The 21,126-nt window shown below is 32.6% G+C and overlaps 1 pseudogene; it reads left to right on the forward strand.

Moving 5' to 3' along the window:
- Positions 1-6,081: 6,081 nt before the first annotated feature.
- On the forward strand, positions 6,082-16,359 carry LOC133196152 (uncharacterized; annotated as a pseudogene).
- Positions 16,360-21,126: the final 4,767 nt, after the last annotated feature.

A 21,126-nucleotide genomic window follows, 5' to 3' on the forward strand; every position in this document is an offset into this window, starting at 1 on the left:
CGTTCTCAGTAAAATTTTGTTACAATATTAATTTTACTGAGGTTTACTGCTTTTTGCAAAAACATCATTGCATTCAGTTATAACAGCTAACTCAATAAGAGATGAGTTAATCATCGTTTGATGCGATATTTCAAACCTCATTATTTGAAGAAAAAAATTTATATGTTGTTAGACGAAGTTATGCACTCTGAATGAAGAAGTCAAAATACTTATTTTGAACTTTGATATTAAATTTAAAGTCACGAGATATTACATGTATATTCTTTATCGTTGAATAAAGAGTCCTTAGGTTAATATCTTTAGCGTGCATTGTCCGTAAGAACTTTCTATCTTTAACATGTTTAAGAACATCAAATAGTCTTATCATCATATACGCCAACTTACATGTAATTGACGTAAATTATACTCATGTTGTAATTATGAGTTTCAGCTATGAGATTACTTCCATATAAGTCACGTTCTTATTTCTTATATCTAATTACACTGAAAGCTATTATCTACACCTCATTTCAATCCTTTAAAAGATTTCCATTATCGTATCAGCTTTGAACTCAAAGTCATGAACAATCCTTTATAGATACAATACATTTGACCGTTCCATATGGATTTCGCGTAAAATAGTAGAACAAGATATGCAAAAACCATCTATTCAGTCTGTCGGTCTAGAAATTGACACTGTTTTGACTGGAAAAAACTTGCCTTATTTTTTTATCACTGAAACCCAATCTTAATTGTTCCATTCTCATAAATACCAGTAATCAAATAAGCAAGTTAATTATTTCACAATATGTTTTTTTTTTCAATTTGAAGAAAAACCAAGCTTGTCGTTCATATCCCCTACTCATTGATTTAATGAACTGAATCATACAAAAGCGTTGGATATTATTAGCTCACCTGAGATAAAGGCTTGGGTGAGTTTTGATTTACATTGTCCGACATGTGTCCGTCCATCTTTTTCATTTTTTGAACTTTTAATATTCTCCTTTTTCAGAACCACCGTGCTTATTCTAACCAGACTTGCTATAAAGCATCAAAGGGTGAAATAAAATCAAGGGTTTTTTTTTCAAACTTTCAAGAGGACATAATACCATAAATGATAAAAATAACGTACATGTAACTCTCAGTGGTTCGGAATAAGATACTTAATATAAAGAAGAAAAACACGAAAAACCTCAGTAAAGCTTTAGGCCTTTCATTCTATCTTCAGAAGCTTTACAAAACGTAAATTACATTTATCGTAAAGCTTCTAAAGATAGAATGAAAGGCCTAAAGCTTTACTGAGTTTTTCGTGTTTTTCTTCTTTATATATATATACATATATATATATATAGAGAGAGAGAGAGAGAGAGAGGATATTCAATGTTTTGTAGATGAATATGGAATTTATTTCACGAGTGGGACAGGATTTTTTGATATTTTCACGAGTGCGAAGCACGAGTGAAAATATAAAAAAAATTCCTATCTCACGAGTGAAATAAATTCCATATTCATCTACAAAACATTGAATTTTCTGTTTATTACATTTTCTTTGATTTTCTCTTTGCCTCTGTCTTTTCTTAAGACAGTGTCATATAGGCTTGACGTCATAGTTGAGCAGTTGAGACGTCATAGCTTAGCAGTTGTGAGATTAAAAACATTACATAGCATGCATTTTAGCAACATAATTGGGGAGAAATGTGCAGTTTTAGCTCTATCAAGATGGTTAGTTACTATCTCTATCTGATGATAGGCCAGAAATTATTTTTACTTACTTTGATATCCTTTCACACTGTGAGAGAATATCATTTAGGTATCCTTTCACACTGTGAGAGAATATCACTTTTATTCAGTAAATAAATCACAGTATTTCAATGTTGAAAATGTAATATATATATATATATATATATATATATATATATATATATATATATATATATATATATATATATATATATACTAAGTATATGTTTAGCAGAATGAGATGAATATACGTTTTATTTTTAATTTTCTACACAAGAACAACAGGCCATAATTGAACGCATGCCCCCTCTGAAGGTAAAATCGGAGTTAATCTTAATTAATTTTTCGATATTATATATAAGTAAAAGAAATTAATTTATTCGAATTTCAAATTTAGTCCCTGCTATAATAATGATAATTAATTATTTATTTACTTTATCAGATACAGTTTGTCACTTGTTTTCTAGGAATACTTATACTCAAACATTTTTTTTTTATAAAGACAATAACTTGAAAATAACATTGTCATTTCTTTGCATTCTAAAGTTCGTTCTAAAAAAAATTCTCATGAAAATTGAAAGTTCACTTTTAATCAGTTAATGCAATATATTATTTTTAAGCTTCACTTCAGTTTTTTACTATCTATCTAAGGTAACTACGGGGGGGGGGGGGGGGGCAAAGCTTATCTTTCAGAACCTCTTCCTTTTCAGATGCAACAATAGTTTGAAATATTCTCAATTACGATAAACTTAAACTATTCAGAGTGCATGTTACAAGTATGTTTTAGTCAAATATGTTTAAATTAATGTATATTTTTTTAATTTCTGTGAATTTAACCCAATGTACCATAAATGGAAAAGATGTTATAATGAAATACGAAGATAAAGAACAGTATTCAATCTCGAAAGTCCAATAAAACGATACAAATTTGGAGCAAAGCAAACAAGGACCTCAAAATTTAGAGGTGGGATCAGGCACCATGGAGCAGTGAGCATCCCCTTTTTATCATCCCCTTATTAACTTTTTATTGGAATGCATTGAAATCATTGATCATTGCACTATTGCCTAATGTCTATGTGATCATGTAGCCATGGAATAACACGCTGAAATAAGCAGGGTTGCATCCATTCTAAAATTGTAGATGGGATGATGTGGAGATGATGTAGTAATCGTACATGAATGATTCATAAAGCATGTAAACTTTCATATATATTTTTTCGTGCTCGAGGTCTGAATACGTTGCGTCAGTTCTTCAACTTGAAGTAAATGAACTTTTCGGAATAGTGCTCCTAAAATTGTTCAGAAAAGAGACAATTTTATTCAAGAAAAAAATATTTCCGTCAAAAACATGCAATTCTGCGGAAAAAGGAAAACTACTTTTATTTAAAGTATGCCACCGGTATACCAATTGTTCTACTTAATGAATTCAAATGTAATTTCTTATCACACGCGTTTATGCAGGCAATTTATACTGTAATTATTATGCCCATAATTAACACCATGCAATGCCATGCAATAAATAATTCTATCCTTGGGGAAAAATTAAACAGAAGACGTGCAGGTTGAGTTTTATTTGTCGGAAATACGTCAAAGATATTGACAATGTTTTGCTGTGATTATTGGGAAACCCGGAGTGATTCAGATGTAGCGCAAAACGAATACTATTTCTGGTCTTTCAAGTTCCTCTCTTATTTTCCATAGCATTCTCTTTGAAGCAGATACTCGGAGCGTTATTGGACAATTGCAATTCCTAACATGACACTTTAATTCTGCTTATAAAAACACATTAACAATTTATACGTCTTCTTGGATTGAAATTTGAAATTGGTTTGCAAAAGCAGGATCAATTGTGTGACAAATGACCGTTTGTTTTGTCCATTACGCTCCCAAATGCCTCTCAAATTCGCTTTTGTAGAGTAATTAAAACATTGACAATACTAGCACAAAGCTAGCTTAATACAGTGATTATTAAAAACACTTAAATTGAACAGTATCGATGTAGACATTTTATCCCATTTTTCGGCAGATATTATCGAAAATGTAATGTTGACGAGGATGAAATTTGCATATAATACTGCAGGTTTATTGAAATTCTTGTGTGATGTATTGCAAATAGGTTAAAAAATTAAATAAAATATTAATGACAATGTTTCATTTCCGATATTTTTATTAAGGATAATTTGATTAAATGTGGTTTTTGTTTTTGGGATGTGCTGCAGCTATAAGTTATTGGATTGTCCGTTTTACAGAATTTATTGACTTTTCTTCATTATCTAATTGAAATAAAGGAAAAAAAATACTATGACAAGACAATAATATAAAATACTACACAATATTCCTAGAAAACCAGATTAATATCATTTGTTGGTTGTATTCTATATGAACATTATTTTATTTCATTAACACATGAAATATGAGAATTGCATTGCACTTCAAAAACCTGTCATTCAAAGAGAAAAGCTTTGGCATGTAATCAAATTATTAAATTAATAAATAGCACATGGTATTTGTTTTTTTTTTTCTTTTAGATTATAAGCACCAGATCTCTATATGTTGTGAATACTTAGCCTTTACAAATGCAACTAACTCTAAAGCTATTTCAAACTCACATATGTTGGTGAACAAATCAAAGGCAAATTTTCAGTTACTTTCCTTGTATTTAAACAGCAATGATATAAATTTTAATGTTTATTCGTGTTGAAGAATATTTTTAAACATTCTTAATATACTCTTAACATTTTAAAGGCTAGGAGATTTTGCTATCATAATTGGCAATTCACTCTCTTTTTAAAATAAATTCCTAAAATATCACATCAAAATAAAACATGAAATTACTAATTTACTTAAGAAATATATTTCCCCCCAAAAATATGAATGTTGATGCTGAAAACGTCTCTTTAGAATGTTGAAAATCGCCAAATAAGGTAACGTAATTTTCTAGATATACATTATAATTATGAGAAAATGAAATATAAGAATGAGAAATGAAACACATGTTGTTTTTTTCTAATGATCTGTGACTTATGAGAGGACACCGTCCAAAGTATCAAACCTGCCACATGTTTACGTGCGTATTTAAATTAAAAGTTGTGGGTGTGAACAGGGTGATTATACTTAGTCATAACATGCTAACGACCTGAGACGAAGTGGACAACCACTATACAGCAGTAATGGTGCAAACTTCAACTGTAAAGGAACTCTGCATGACATTCCAAGACTTAAGCATCACTACACTCGAGAAAGGTTAATACCAGTATCTGCATATTTCTTTAGTTCATCTGCACAGATCAAAGTTTTTCGGGGGGTTGTAATGCCCAAACAAACCGACAACGAGGCAGATAGACACAAAACAATATACCCCTCCTCATCGATCCTGTTTCAGAAAAGAACAAGGTAAAATAATAATCTTGCTAAGGTCACTATCCTTGATTTGAAAGCAGAAGTTTTAAAAAATTTATTTATACATATATTTCAACCTTTGACAAGGACTGTGACCTCAAGAAAAGACTGTGACCAATGCTGGGAATTTCTTTAATGAATATATATAGTGTCATTTTTTTTTTCTCAGAAACAAACATGGTATACTCCTACAGATATTAAGCTAGGGCGATCAAACGGTTCAAATTCTTGCTATATTAATTTCCATGATATTTTATCTTTTGTTCAATTACATATGGGACATCAATTATCTAAGGAAATACAAACTTAAGGTGAATTTCAATCATTTTCCATGCTTCCAGTCCTCCTCCGGGAGAGTCTATCGACAGTCATCTGAAGCGTGAACAATTTATTGGCAGGAAGATATTTTTTTAAAACATAATACACATACTAATCATGGAGAGCGCTTATAGGGAGTGTTCTTCACCGTTATTGCAACAGTACAATCGTTTTTAGTGACAAGTTCAGATGAGTACACAAAGTATCCACTCTCAATGAAATAAGTCCATTAAAAATTTACTCACCAAGTCATGGATAATTTCAATATTTTTCTTCATTGATGAATTCTACTGTATTAATTTCCAAAAAGAAGCACGAACTATAGTGTAAATAGCAGTCACCTGATGTGTTACTGTTATCAAAAAAGAATCTCCGAGACTAAATGGTTATATAACAAAAACTAGTAGCCCTCTTCAATAATTCTGATATAATTGCTGCACATTATGTTATTAAACGTATAATTGCTCAATCATGAATAATTGATGGATTGTTGAGAGCCAAATCCTATAACTGATACTACCTATCTATAATACTTGTAGAACTGATCAATAGGGGTTTTACACACTTGAAATAACGAATTGACGCCTAGTGTATTCAGTTATTTTATCTGAACTATCTGTACATATTTCGGACTGTTTCACAGCAATGGCTATCGGTGATGGTCGTATCACTAAGGGCCAATCTTTCCCCCTGGGAACTCAAGATCAAGAGATGGTCAGTTAAATAGTCTTAGAATCATAAAACAGTCCATTTAACTTAAGGTGAAACAATAAATTTGCATGAAACTGACAATATCCCACAATATGAAACAATTTTCCACTTTGTGAAGTGGTGTATCCGACATGATTAGTGTTGAAAATTTTCCCACTTCAACTTCCAGCTTTTCTTGTTCTATTTTGAACTGTCTTGATTTGTTTTTTTTTAATGCAAGATTCATTTTCATTTTTTTTATTTTGCATGTTTTGTGTTATAGTTTAGTTATGAGGAACTGTAAGCTCCTGGAATGAATTTTAAATAATCAAATCCAAAACAAAATTTTCATTGTGAATTAATTCCAGGAACCTCTCTCCAAAGCTACCATCAACCTTTGGTTAACTTAAAAAATCACTCATATACTCAATAACCATTTTTAAGTCATGAACACTATTCTTGTTTTATGAATGATTTTCAAAATGTGAATTATAATTTAATAGATCCATAATTATCTAGAATTCATTCAATGTAATTTGTTATTAGAAATGTAGAGAGAAATATAGTACATTGTACATGATTTTTTTGGCTCTAGCTGATATATAAAAAGAAAATATGATAGTAAAAATTTATTTTCACTTTTTTATTCAGTTTTGAATAATGTGAAAATTATTACACAGTACTTTAATACATATATTTCGATACGTTTTTTTTTTGTATCAATTTTACTACGCATTTATTATTTAGAGTATATCTTATCTCAAATGGATAGTTATCTTTTGACGTTTATACAAAAATAGCAAAGTCCAGATTTTCCAACTTTTTTCTTAGATTAATAATTATATAAATTGGCTTATAGAATGAAAATTCAGGTTAATTATATTAGGAACTTGTTTAATCCATTCTAGAAAACATATTCCTTATTTGTCTTGTTAATCTTGAGGAGAATCGATTTTTTTTAAAGAGACTGCTTGCTACCAATATTTTTTCCTTCTTTGAAATGTGGTACGCATTTTGTAATTCTACCTGTACATTATCCTCTTTTGAACTATTTAGGATCCTAGCTACAAGCCCGTGAACTTATTGCAAACCTTATTAAACCATTAATACCTTTAGATGTTCTGAATTAGTCGATATTTGACATAGATCCTTAGTTTTGGACGTTAGATCCTACACAGACATTGTCAGGATGTCAGAGGTATATACATATAGGCCTATATACATGAAAAATATTTGTCCAGTTTATCTTAAGATTAATGCCCCATTATGAAGCAATTAATTTGATACACAAGCCGAAAAGTGGAAAGAAAGATACAAATACCTAGTAATAAATTGTGCTAATCAGAACTTTATGTTCAGACCACATTGCAATATGAGAAAAATCTTATTGAAGAAATCAATTTCGTATTGTGTTTAAAATTGACAGGTAAGAATAGACACTGTTCCATGACTAATAAGGATGGAACTGTTCGAAAGCTTAACCCATGCAGTCTTTCAAATGTAAAATAAGGTTGTATACAGTAATTGTTCTATTTATAACCCGATGCAATTGATTGAAGAATGTCGATAAATATTTAATCAGTTGGAAAAAGATTTCTTTCTGATATTTAATCCTGATTACTTATCCAAAAGATGTAGGTCACATGCAGCATGCTATGCAAACCTAGATGCAATTTCTATTCAAGTTTGGTCAATGAAGGATTAACTATTATTTTAAGAATTATTTTTGCATCCGAAGATAAGTAAAAAGTCAGTATTGTATTATCCATTCATGCAAAATTTATCAATTGAAAACGGACATCCACTTGGGAATTTACCTGCTCTGATAGCTTAAACTCATTCATATTATATTTGTAGCAATAATTTTGCAACCTTTTATGTCAGTATTCATTTTCCCAATGATGAAATAATTGTTACCTGGGAGATGAAGTACTAGTACTAAAACAACCCCAATAGGTAAAAAAAACAAAACAAATCCAAACCTCTTCGTATTATTATTAAAATTTAATGAAAATTATTTACAAATTTCAAATCACAAAAAGATGGCTGTAATTAATGCCAGTAATACATTATATTATTTTTTATCAGGACCTCCAATGAACATTTAATCAAATAATTTATTTTTAGTTCTGCTCTTTTCAAGTTCAACTATTAAGAGATAGGTCTATATTTTTCTTCTTTAGCAAATTGAAAAAAGTGAAGATAATAAAAAGAAATTATAATTCTCAGAAACAATACAAATTTATAATCAGGACATAAAACAGACTCCTGGAAACTCGTGAGGTGGAATTAGGTGTCTAGGAGAAGTAAGCATCACCTGTCGATCGGGCACACCAGTCATTTGTAAATAGAACCTGGCATTGGGTCGTATTTTATCTGACATTTTTGACACCATTTGTTAAGTTATTGCTTTTTTTTTTACTAAATTTAATCACAGAGTACATCGTATACCTGATCAATGCATAGAGCTCATGGCAGCTGTGACCGGTCAACAGGGGATGCTCACTCATCTTAGGCACCTGATCCCACCTCTGGTGTTTCAAGGGGTCTGTGTTTTTGCCCTGTTCACGATTTGGTTTGTTTACTGGATTTATGAGATTGATCATTGTTTGTTAGGTTTACATTTTACACCCTATGTATTGATCAGATAGACAAAGTAATCTATAGTCAAGTTTAGTTTAAGGTTTTCCATCCCTAATAGGACCAAATTCTCTATCCTGCAATGTCCATCACTTACATAATACTCTGATATTAATTTAAAGCATTTTACAATAGAAAAGGATTTACCAAGTTTCAAAAATGTTATTAACTAAGCAGTAATTATTTAACAAAGATTGCATTGAAGTCTATGGGGACAGGTGATTTTTTAAAAAATAAAAATAATAAGAACATCAATAAATACTGTGGTGGAAAGATGCATTAAAACATCAGAAATAGAATGACAATGGAGAACAATTTTTTTTTATACCAGATAAGTTTTTTTAATTGATTTTTTTTATTAATTTAAAACAGAGGGAGATAATTCTTACCAAAATTCAAGGTCATAAATTAGGACACATCCCACCCTTACATGCTAATACGTAATAAATGGAAATTATGTCTAAATAAACTGAGTATTCAACCCCTACACATCTGTTATGTATTCAGTTTCATTGAATCTGCTGCTATTAGGGATGGAATACCTTAAAACAATGACCTAACAATAAGTATGAAACACGTCGGTCAAAATAGGACTCAGTAATAGGTTGTGTTTGCAAACAATGTTCATTTCGACGACCATAATTTTTTTTTCGAAATTCTTACTTTGAACGAGGCTGTAACCTCAACTTATTGTCAGTAACACTGTCAGTATTGAATAAGCTGGGAGGCATAAACACCATATGCAAATGATGGTAGAATATTAATACATAAATAAAAAAAGCTAAGAATGGATAAGTCAAAGTCATCTCGTTTGTCATGCAGTTTAGTTGTTAGTTGGCCATTATCGTCAATAGTCAGTAAAACACCAAAATATGAAACACATTTGGCAGAGTCTATGTTGTCTTTTATTTCGAGTCGATATATGAATGAAAGTAACTGCTAGTATTGTTAATTGATAAGACGCCGTCGATATATTTAAATGTAAAATTGAAGGCCACTGCAAGAGTTTTTTTCCTCAAGTAGAAGTGTTTGAATAAATTCTGCTGATTCTGTAGGAGTACAAATGCAGGCCGGATAATGAAGGGGCGCAATTAGTGCCCATCGGAATTTCAACAGATTGTTGGAAGACCTGGCCTCCAAAACTTAAAGACTACATTGACATTGTCCATGAGAAACTCCAGCACGAGTACAAAATACTAGCGATTTTAAAACTATCAAGTGCTGAAATACTAGATCATGTTTATTTTACTTTTGATAAAGTCTGCACTAGTAACTGAAAAGTAATATATAAGGATACCTTCATCATCCATGTAAAACAGGGAAGAATGTATCAGAATATCATCATTAGCGCAAATCCGTTCATGACAATATATTAGAAAAGCTCAAATAACTTCTCGAAGGAATTGCAATTCATATTTATTTGCAAACAATAGACCATAAGAGTATAGGTTTGAAATTTCACGGAATTAAGTTCATTTTCTCAATCCTTTTTGCCCTTGGCTATGTTGATTTCGTGACTAAAAGCTCCCGAATGTGCCATTCAGACATTAATCAAATATATATTCAAGCATGAATGAAAAACATTGTCCACTTATCGCAAGATCCCCAGGCCCCACTGTGTATGGCTTTTATATCCTCGGGTGTACTTTCATTTTCACTTTACATATGGCCAGATAGACCCTTGATTAACACAAGTAATAGCTTTTCAAAAAGCTTGCCTGACTAATCAATTAATATCTATGGAACGTATAAGCAAGAAAGGTGCTAAACGTTTCCGTCATCAAGGAGCGACATAGTTGTGATACTTCATTACACAAGATCTACAATTGACTTTCTCAAATGTCATAACCAAATACTACAGATTAACGAATATCTAAGACATGCCACTATTTGGTCATTTATTAGTTAGCCCACGGGCTGACTAGTTACGTGGGGATGAAACTGCAAGTGCGCTAGCGTAGATTATAATTCTGGGAAAATTAGATGATTCGTTTTAAAGAAATTCATATTACATGTACTATCTTACAAGAGGGCGCGCTTCTTCATGCACTCTCTCTGGTCAGTGATAGATTGATGATAGATTGATGAGACGGCCTCTATTTATTGACTGGTCTGTTTTCCGTCGTTCTCGACGACGAAGTAAATTATGAACAGTTTTAAATGGGAAAGTTGTCTTGAAGTGTTTGAGACAAAAATGCTTCATTGCTGCTCTAGAACTCAAAGTAAATGGCCTGTACACTTTATAGCTAGCGCAAAACAAGATACTAATAACACCCCCCCCCCCTCGCGATGATGGTCTTACCATATGTACATGTATTATAAATGAGTTTAAAATACATCTTTTTTTAAAAAATACAGTTTTAAAATTGTTTAGTTTTTCTTTTCAATCGATTTCAGGACCTTTCTCATAATTATGAGAACGTGCTTTTTATGAAATGAAAACCAGTACAGATCATGATGTCTTCTTCATTTTGCCGATTCTTTACTTAGAACCTTACGGGAGTGAAGCCCATTCCTCTACGGGTAGGGGAATATCCCAAGTGTAATACGTCACCGCGAAAGTGATGACGTCATTATCCTCAGAGCTGTACCAATGATATTGAATATTGAAATGAGCATGGTAGACTAGCATCGGCGGTTCATTGTATCCATGATTTTAGGGAGAAGATGGTATTTTCAGTTGCAATGGTGATGGTCTAGGAAATGATGACTACATTTCCCAATACTTGAAAGAACAGGAGCAGGAACGTATACACTTGGGATACTGACCTACACTCTTGTCACTGTATTAAAAGGAAACCTTTGTTCATCACAAAGCATGAAATAATATGCTACTGGCTGACTTTCTAAGCTTTTTTAAAAACCTATCCTTGTAACGCACATTATTAATTAATGTAATATTGAAAGAAAAGGTGGAAAACAGACTGAATCAAGAAGAGATGTCCCATTTACTAGGTGGAGGGAGTTTGTTTATCATTAGACTAGTCCACTTATGGGATAAATAGTAAGAATAATCAGTAAATCCATTGCTTTAGTGTTGCCTGCCCATATACAATGTGTTCTTTTAAAAATGAGATAAAATTTACTGTTAATAAAAAAATCTGAAGCTTAAGAATCAGGTTAAAAGAATAAACTTTATTTATTTCCATAGAAGTTATCACACCCATTTAATAGAACAATCCAAGAAAAAGGCGCGAAGATAATTTACTTGTGGCATTTGGCGCGAAATGATTTTGTCATCCCTTTCGTAGACGGCAAACTGAACGGACTGATCCAGTAGTTTAGAAACGCAGAAAAAATGTTACACGGACATGTGCGTACAAAGAATCGCAAAGAATAAACATGCAAAAAAAAAAAAAAAAAAAAAAAAAGAAATGAAGGAATTAAACACATCATTATTTTGCATCAGTTATATGATTCTTTCTTCTACAAACTTATTTGTTTAAATGCAGGTAACAAATTCTGATGTAAATCAGCTTGCACAAAATCTAGTTCATTAAGAATGATCGTTTAGTTTCGGACCATGGAAAAATCTTATACTGCCTGACGCACGTGGCAATAGGCAATAAATAATATTATCAGATAACCAGAGAACATGTGCCCGTTTTTCATTGAATTGAACATTTTATTGACAAAAAAGTCAAAAGGAGCATACACAAGTTTTAAAACTTAGGTAGTCTTATCCTCATATACAAAATTTTGTAAAAATCCCAAATTACAATTATTTGTATTATTTAGTAGTGTCAAAAACTGAAATTTACTGACATTTAATATTTCATATGTAAAATATAATTCTTTATAAAAACTAAGAATTTTCTTGAAAAGAAATCGACCACATTCATTTTAAAAAGCTTGAATAACTTTTAAAAATTCTATATTTTGTGCATTACGCAGAGAGAGAGAGAGAATATGATTTATAAATTCATTTTTTTTATTACTTGCCAATGGATATAATTAGACGGATAAAAATCAAGAATACTTCACTTATCTTAAAATTTAACAATATTGACCTAGATTTTTTTTAATGAGTTTTATTCGATTATACCCATCATTGCAGAAGTAATGCTACTTCATCGGAATGACTGGATACTAGAGATCATATCCGGACGAAATCTCAGAAAGGACAAAACGTTTCAGGAATGATAGATCGTAACAAGAACGTGCTGGTTTAAATCCGTCAATCGTTACTTCCGGTGGTCACAGAAAGTGAACAAAGAAATCGAAAATTTCATTCTTTTTCATTTGAATCAAAACTTGCACCCCTTTATTGCATCTATCCTGTAGTTTCGAATATAATAATCCTATCGGGAAAAAAACGACAACTTCCGGTTATAAGAGAAATACTACGAAATTTGGATGTTTAACTCTCCCATAAATAACGCTTGCAAATAAAGTTATTGAATGATTTTATATATATTATTGAGCCTGCAAATGTCTTGAATAGCGTCAAATATTTTTGTAGAATTCACTTCCGGTCATGTGTTTTCCTGTCCTCAAAATGAGAATTTGTTCACGCAAGTGCTCTGCAACAGTACAAGAAGGAAGTCTTAAACTTTCAAGACCGATCAGCAGTGATCAATTTATCTGTATTATGAGAAAATCGTACGTTTTAATCACTTCGGGTCGTGACAGGAAGTGATGCAAATAAAGTGAATTTCCAAGTTTTCTCTTTTTACAGAAATTTTGGCCTAATACAGACGTAAGATAGATCAAATCTATGCAAATTATTTCCGCCGGAAATGCCGGTGTAAGGACGAAAAGTGACCCAAGTAGAATATTGACCGGGGGTCAAATTGACCCCCGGTCAATATTCTACGGCAAGTAGGGTCATTTTTCAACCGTAGAAAACCCTTTCAGGCCGGTAATTCTACGACTCCACACACGCTGAAAAATGACCCCCATAAAATTCTGACCACCCTCCACTTTTAAACTATATTATATAATACAAGTAAAACTTGTCTAATGCAGATGTATAATCCCAAATCTTGCTTAATCAGATATTAACGTTAAGTCCATTTCAGTAAATTCATTTCTTTAAAATGTTGTCTAATCCGAAATGTTGTCTAATCCGGAATGTTGTCTAATCCGACCATTTTCTATATGGAACCAGTGATGTTCGAATTAGATAAGTTTTACTTAAAAACCTTTAGAAATGAGAAACGCGTTCATTTCAGGGTTGGCGACGGTCGGCAAAGTCCAGAGATAACTGCGTATTAGTTTTTTACTCTCAATTTATGTATGTTGGAGAGGAAGCAAAGTAACTCCTCCTTCTTTAACGCCACTTCGTAATACTAATCATCAGTTACAATGTATGTGGTATGTTTTTTTGCTTGCATCCCATGAGTATATATATATATATATATATATATATATATATATATATATATATATATATATATATATATATATATATATATATATATATATATATATATATGTATGTATGTATGTATGTATATAAGGGATGTCAACGAGTACCCGGTTAACCGGGTACTCGATCGAACGTCCGAGTATGGAATACTGAAAATGGTACTCGGTTACTCGGATGTGTATTTCTTCTTATAATACATATTTTTATCAAAAACTTATCAAAAAATAACTGCATACTGGTAATATTAAATAAAAACAGACTGCTACAGTCCAAATTAATTAAAATCTATACTGTTAGCTGAATACTTTTCATAACTGTCTGAAGAGCCAACATGGCTGAAAGCGTGACTCTAATGATCACATATTGAAAATCCCTTTAGATAAACTAGGTGCGTGGTAATGATGAGTAAAGACGCCTCTTCCAAAACTCTTATAGAGACGTCACCTTACACCGGTGAGCAGCTTCAAGTTAAAACCTAAACGCGGCACCTAGGGCCATTGAGCAGTAACGGTTCTTTATCGTACCAACGCCTACTGTGACATGGTACCTTTGTTTATAAGTTTTCACTGAAAGAACCCTGATTTCTAGTGCAGGGCGCTTGGCGAAGGAACAGTTAGAATACTATGTAAACGTTACATAAGTTTGACGCGGCATAGCGAACGAGAATCGAACCCGGGCCTCCCTATCACGAAGCGAACGTCAAAGCTTTTCTGTTCTTGATCTAAAAGAGGTTACCGTCACGGTAGCTCAGTCGGTAGAGCGCTCGCTCCGTGACCGGGAGGTCGTGTGTTCGAATCACGGCCGCGACTGACCAAAGTCGATAAAAAATAGGTAGCAACTGTTCCTTTGCCAAGAGCTCGGCACTTTGAAGTGAAAGTTGCGGGTCATTCGGATAAGACCTTAAAAACCGAGGCCACGTTTCACTATATTCATTCAATGGCCCTGAGTGCCGAGTAAAGGTCTAAATTTGAAGCCCTTCACCGGTATATGGTGTCGTCTCTATATGAGTGAAACATTCTCGAACGGGACGTAAAACAATATACAATTAATCAATCTAAAAGGGGTTTCCTATATATAGCCAATCATATTATCACCAGATAGATCTAAACACACGACGTGTTCAGTCTATAAGCGTGTTGTGATAATTCAACAATAGGGCTAGGTATCGGTAGGAAATTTTGTATTGCAATATACTGCGATATTTTTAATGTATTGCAATATGTATTGTAATATTTTCAAAAACAGTTAAAATTATCTTTTCTTGTTTTATTAACCTCCATTTATAAACAGAGCAAAAAAAAATATTATAAATACGTTTTAACAAAAACGTTCTTGTTAATTTGACTATACAGTTTTGCAACGAAATTCTGGGATGAGATAAATGTTACAGGTAACCCTGCAGCTGCACATTGCATTAAAGAATATATGTGTTATTCAAGAAGAACAAGCAGCGGCACACGTGGTTCCTAAGCAAACAAAGCCAATAATTCTAGGGAAAGTAAGAAAAATCACTTCATATATACATGTAGATAATGAATTAGACCGGATTGATATTTCACCAAGGGAAAGATATGTGCTTCTTAGGGATCAGGCTTGGGTGAAATTACAATTTTTTGGGAGGAAATAGGGCAAATGACTTGGCAATGCTTGTAGGACAGGAGATAAAGCAACTGGATGACAATTCTGGTTTAGTAATAAAACAAACATTTGGGAAAACTCTAAGAGGAAAGAAACATAAAACTCATGTTTTTGTTATCAAGAGATGCAGAGATAAGGCAGTTTGTTCAGTGATTGGTTTGCACAGGTATGTTCAAGGTTGTAAAAGTATGGGTGTGGATCTGGCAAATGGTTTTCTTTTTCGAGATGTTTTAGAGAATGGTAGAGTCATAGGTCAAAGAGTGACATATTTAGTAATGTATGAAAGATTAATTCAGTATCTCTCTCTGTTAGGAACATATGATGGTGAGACTCTTCATAGTTTCAGAGAGGGGTGTGCTGTGACCCTAGCTTTGTCTGGGTCAGTTGACAATGTAGGACAAATTATGAACCATGTTGGATGGTATGGAGAAGGAACTGCGGAATATTAGAGAAGATTGTCAGCATTGGTTGAGTCTGACTACATAGCAGGTAGATTAGCAGATAGTGCGGGTCAATGTGATTTTGTAAAAGATCATTTTCAACAATATGGGGATTTCAATATGTTACAGAAGGCATTTCAATAAGAACATTCAAACAATACTAATCAGGAGCAGAGCAAACAAGGACCTCTTAAACATCAGAGGTGGGATCAGGTGCCATGGAGGAGTGAGCATCCCTACCGACCGGTCACAAACATCGGGAAATAACGGAAAATTCCATCGACAATTCAGTGTTTAAATAATGGCCTATCAATTAATATGAAAAAAGGTCAGTCAGCATTTGACTTAATGATGAATTTTTTTGCTGACAAGGTCATTTTATCGACCATAGAACTCACGAAATGGTGACTTTAAACGAGACTGTTGAAATTCTTGTTTCATCAACTTGTTTGTCAATAATTGTTTTAGAAATTGTTCATACATGTACGTAGAGCATGCTCTTGCGTAACGAATCAACTGAGATATAAACCCCGTTTGCGGGTGATAGGGGTATATTGCTGCATAAGTAAGGGAAGATGACGATTGAGAAGTTAGTCATCACGTTTATCATGAAGTTTTGTTGTTGGGTTACCATTGACGTCTTTTTTCTAGTAAAATATCCAAGTATGAAACAGATGTGTCAGACTTTGTGGTATCTTTAATTTCAAGCTCACTGGGATATATCGTGTCGACATATGAATGAAAATAACTATTGTTAATTGATAATATGTTGTCGATATATCTAAATGTCGAGTTGAAGGCTACAGCAAGTATTTTCTTTTCCTCATGTATAAGATTTTGAATTAATTCTGCTTCATATGAATACAAAAATAAGTCTGCTTATAACGGGACGCAATTGGTACCCATGGAAATTCCGCCCCAAGACCATAAATTGAGAATAGACTTAAGTCAAAATTTAGATTTTGAATATCTTAATTTTCATTTAACCAACATCCTTAAAAACTTGCAAGTTTTTAAAATATTTTGATACAAACACAACATGAAAATTTTGTTTTATTTTGAAATTTATTTCAAAAGTAATAATAAATTGAAATTTTGACTTAGGTCTGTTCTCACTTAATGGTCTTGGGGCCTGGTCTCCAAAAACCACATAGATATAGTCAATCAGAAACTCAAGTATCTTTTTTGATTTTAACTTCAGAGTACTTGTGTTTACAATCAGAATGTTTTTTAACAAAATAATTTTGTAAATGGCCAATGACAAGGTAAGTAAGTTTACCAGTTCCATTTTTATTGGAAAGCAGCTGTCAATGATGTAAAAAAAAAAAAAAAAAAAAAAAAAGCCTGGACTTTAATTTATCGTTTTGAATAGTTGTATATAGAGTTGAAAAGTCGTACGTTTTTATGTTATTTTGGTAAAATTTTGTGATCTTTAATTTTCCAAAAGTTCCTTGGAATTTTTAGGTATCCACTTCTGATTTATACCCCTTCTCGAATATATTGTTGTACAGTACTCCTGAAGTTTCTTCTTCACTGCTGTTAATATTTTATGAGGAGTAAAGAAGGACTTTTACTGGAACCCCCTAATGGTTAAATATTGTTAAATAAAATGACATTAAGAAAATGGTTTAAAAAGCTGAAAAAATTAAACTAAAAGTCGGAAAGTTAGAATTAAAATAAGAAATAAAATTAAAAATTTTAAAATAAATTTGAAAAAAACAAAAAAATTAGAAGAAAAAAATGTGGTACTGCTATCTCTCCATAATTTCTCATTATCGAAATTACCGTTTACGGTAGCTCAGTCGGTAGAGCGCTCGCTTCGTGATCGGGAGGTCGTGAGTTCTAATCTCGGCCGCAACAGACCTAAGTCGATAAAAAATGGGTAGCTATGCGCTCGGCACTTTGAAGTGAAAGTTGCAGGTCCTTCGGATGTGACCTTAAAAACCGAGGCCCCGTGTCACGGCAGGCGTTGGCACGATAAAGATCCCTCACTGCTCAATGGTCCTGAGGGCCGAGTAAAGGTCAAAATTTGAAGCCCTTCACCGGTATGTGGTGACGTCTCTGTATGAGTGAAAAATTCTCGAATGGGACGTAAAACAAAATACAATCAATCAATCAATCATTATTAAAATTCGACAAACTTGTAGATTTTATTTTTGTAGACTTATGAAGTGTGCAGCTGTACAATTGATTATCTTGCAATACATTCAAGTAATATATCTTAAATGTTCAACAGAAATGATATCAAGCAAGCTCTCTCTCTCTCCTCTCTCTTTGCGTCCCTTTTTCTCTCTCCATTCTCTCCCCTCCATTTTCTCTCTCTCTCTCCATCCTCTCTACATCCTCTTTCACCCTCCATTCTCTCTCTCCATTCTCTTTCACCGCCTCCCCACTCTCTCCCTCTCTCTTTATTTACTTCTTGTCCGTCTGACTCAGTTGCTCTGTGGTCTTGTGAAATAAATTATATAAGCATAATGCATAGATGTTTTGTAGTTTATTTACAATAAAAACAATGGGAAAAATACCTATTCCTCTTCTTTTGGAAATTCTTATGTTACGTATTTTAAAAGAAATTATAAAATGTTTATTCTTAACTTTTTTTTACTTTAAAATGGATTTAGCAGAATTGTTTATTTATGCAAAAAATGAAAGTAATTTAAAATTATAAGGGCGATAACTTCACACAACGGAAAGTTCACGATTAGATCATTGCGAGGTTTGTTTGCGTATTTAATTAAAAAGTATTTTATCTGTTTGAAGAACAATACTTATATGATGATATGTCAGGTTGTATTTTATTTTTTGTACCGTTGTGAAAAGTATCTAAATTATCCACATGCTGAGAGGAGGTTTATAAAATATTCTTTATTTGACCGGGCCAAATATGTAATAAGGGTTTGACATTCACAATCCCTTTCCCTTATATGCATTCGGTTTACTTAAATTTTATATTTTTATAGTTTTTGTCCTGATCAGATATCGTGTCGTTGCGTTGAATATTAGCCAAAATGCATTTGCATCATGACTCCCTCGTTGTACTACGCATTACCCGGTTTGTCATCTACGCATTACTCGGTATGTCATATTTTCTCATTGCATATGAATGTTCGTTTGGTGCTTTATTCAAATGCGTACTGTTAATCAAATTTACTTGTTGCATGGTTCTACTCTACTAACCATAGATTTACAATTAACCACGGCCAGGAACACGTTAAGTTCTTAGACAGTACCGTTGTCAGAAACCTTTAAAGTTAAGCACTGAAACTGGTTCGTTGTCATGAACATATAGGTGAGGTTATGATAAAATCCGTCCGGTGTCATGCAAAAGATACAAGAATTTATACTTAATGCATAAAATTTAACGTTTTTGACAAATTCTAAGAATAAATTTGAATTTTGGGAAACAGATACAACATTCAGTATTCCATACAAGGATTTATGTATTTGATATCCTTAACACATTAATGTGTGAAGGCATGATCGTGAGCTGGAAAATTATATATTTCTTATATTTAATTCATCGAAATGGTTCTTTTATTTTAAAATATAAAGAGAAACTTCATTTTAAATGTATTAGGCAAGTGACTGTAGCTAACATGTTTTAAGAAATCGCAATTTATATGCAAAAAGTCCGTTGTCAGTACATGTTAAGTTTATCTGGTCCGGTGTCATTTTTCTTAACATGTAAGTAAATCATTAAATGCAACAGAAATGATCAAATATATGCTTAATTTAAATGATACAAAACATATTACAGATAATTTTGAATCTAGGGGTCGTCTTAAAGCAGCTCACTCGAACGTTCTAACTATTCTGCGATGTTTTTATTTTCAATTCATTTTCTCTTAGGAACCTGCATTCTAGCTAGTATGCACCGGTGCTAGATCCGCCTTTGGTTATTGAGCAGATTTTTAAAGAGTTTCTGTATATTCCAACGTAAAACTTTTATCACCAATTGTGGCACCACCCTACCCATGGGGGTCATGATTTGAACAAAATTGAATTTGTTTTTGTTTGTTGTTTAAATATCCCTCTAGAAAATTTTTCACTCATAAGGAGACATCACCACTTGTCGCGGTGGAGGGCCAAAAAAGTGTGGGATCTTTTTCATGCCAGAATCTACAAAATTAAAAGTACACTATGTACTTTCACAAAAGTATCATTTCTTCTGATCCAGAAGTTCTTGAGAGGAAAATTTTGAAAGAGTTATTCTTAAATATTCTTTTTAAACTTTGATCACCTATTGTAGCCCCACCCTTCCCCAGACATGATCTGAATAAAAATGAATCTTCACTTTACAATAAAGTTTTTACATAAGTTTCAACTTTTCTGACACAATGACACTTGAGAAGATTATTGAAAGATGTCACTAAATTTTCACTAATTCTTAACTATACTTCCTTGAAAGAGGGCATGACCATTAATTTGAACAAACTTGACTCCCTTTATCCACGTTTGCTTTCTGGCAAGTTTGGTTGAAACTGAAAATGGCCTGTAATTCCTGAGAAGAAGCTGAAAATGTGAAAAGTTTACCGACGGACAGACGGACGACAAAAAATGTGATCAGAAACGCTCACTAGAGCTATCAGCTCAGGTGAGCTAAAAATGTCAACCCCTACACCAATTATATCGGCACTCGTATGAGAATTAAGCAAAAAGAAATGAATTCCAGATAACATTACTACTGAACAAATAACTTTCAATCTCATATCCATGTATATATAATGAAAAAAAAAGAATAGACTGATTTTTCAGATATCTCAAGAACTACGGTATTTTGACATATCATAGTCAAGAAAACCAATACTGGACACAATTTTCTGAGCAACACCATTTCTCCCTACAGTATTGCGAGTAATGCTAAATAAATTTGTTTACTTATTTATCAGCCAAACACTTTGTCTATCCTTC

The sequence above is a fragment of the Saccostrea echinata genome, unplaced genomic scaffold (genome assembly GCF_033153115.1).
Source record: "Saccostrea echinata isolate AGI-Se365-2 ecotype Australia unplaced genomic scaffold, CSIRO_AGI_Sech_v1 ptg000030l, whole genome shotgun sequence".
NCBI lineage: Eukaryota > Metazoa > Mollusca > Bivalvia > Ostreida > Ostreidae > Saccostrea > Saccostrea echinata.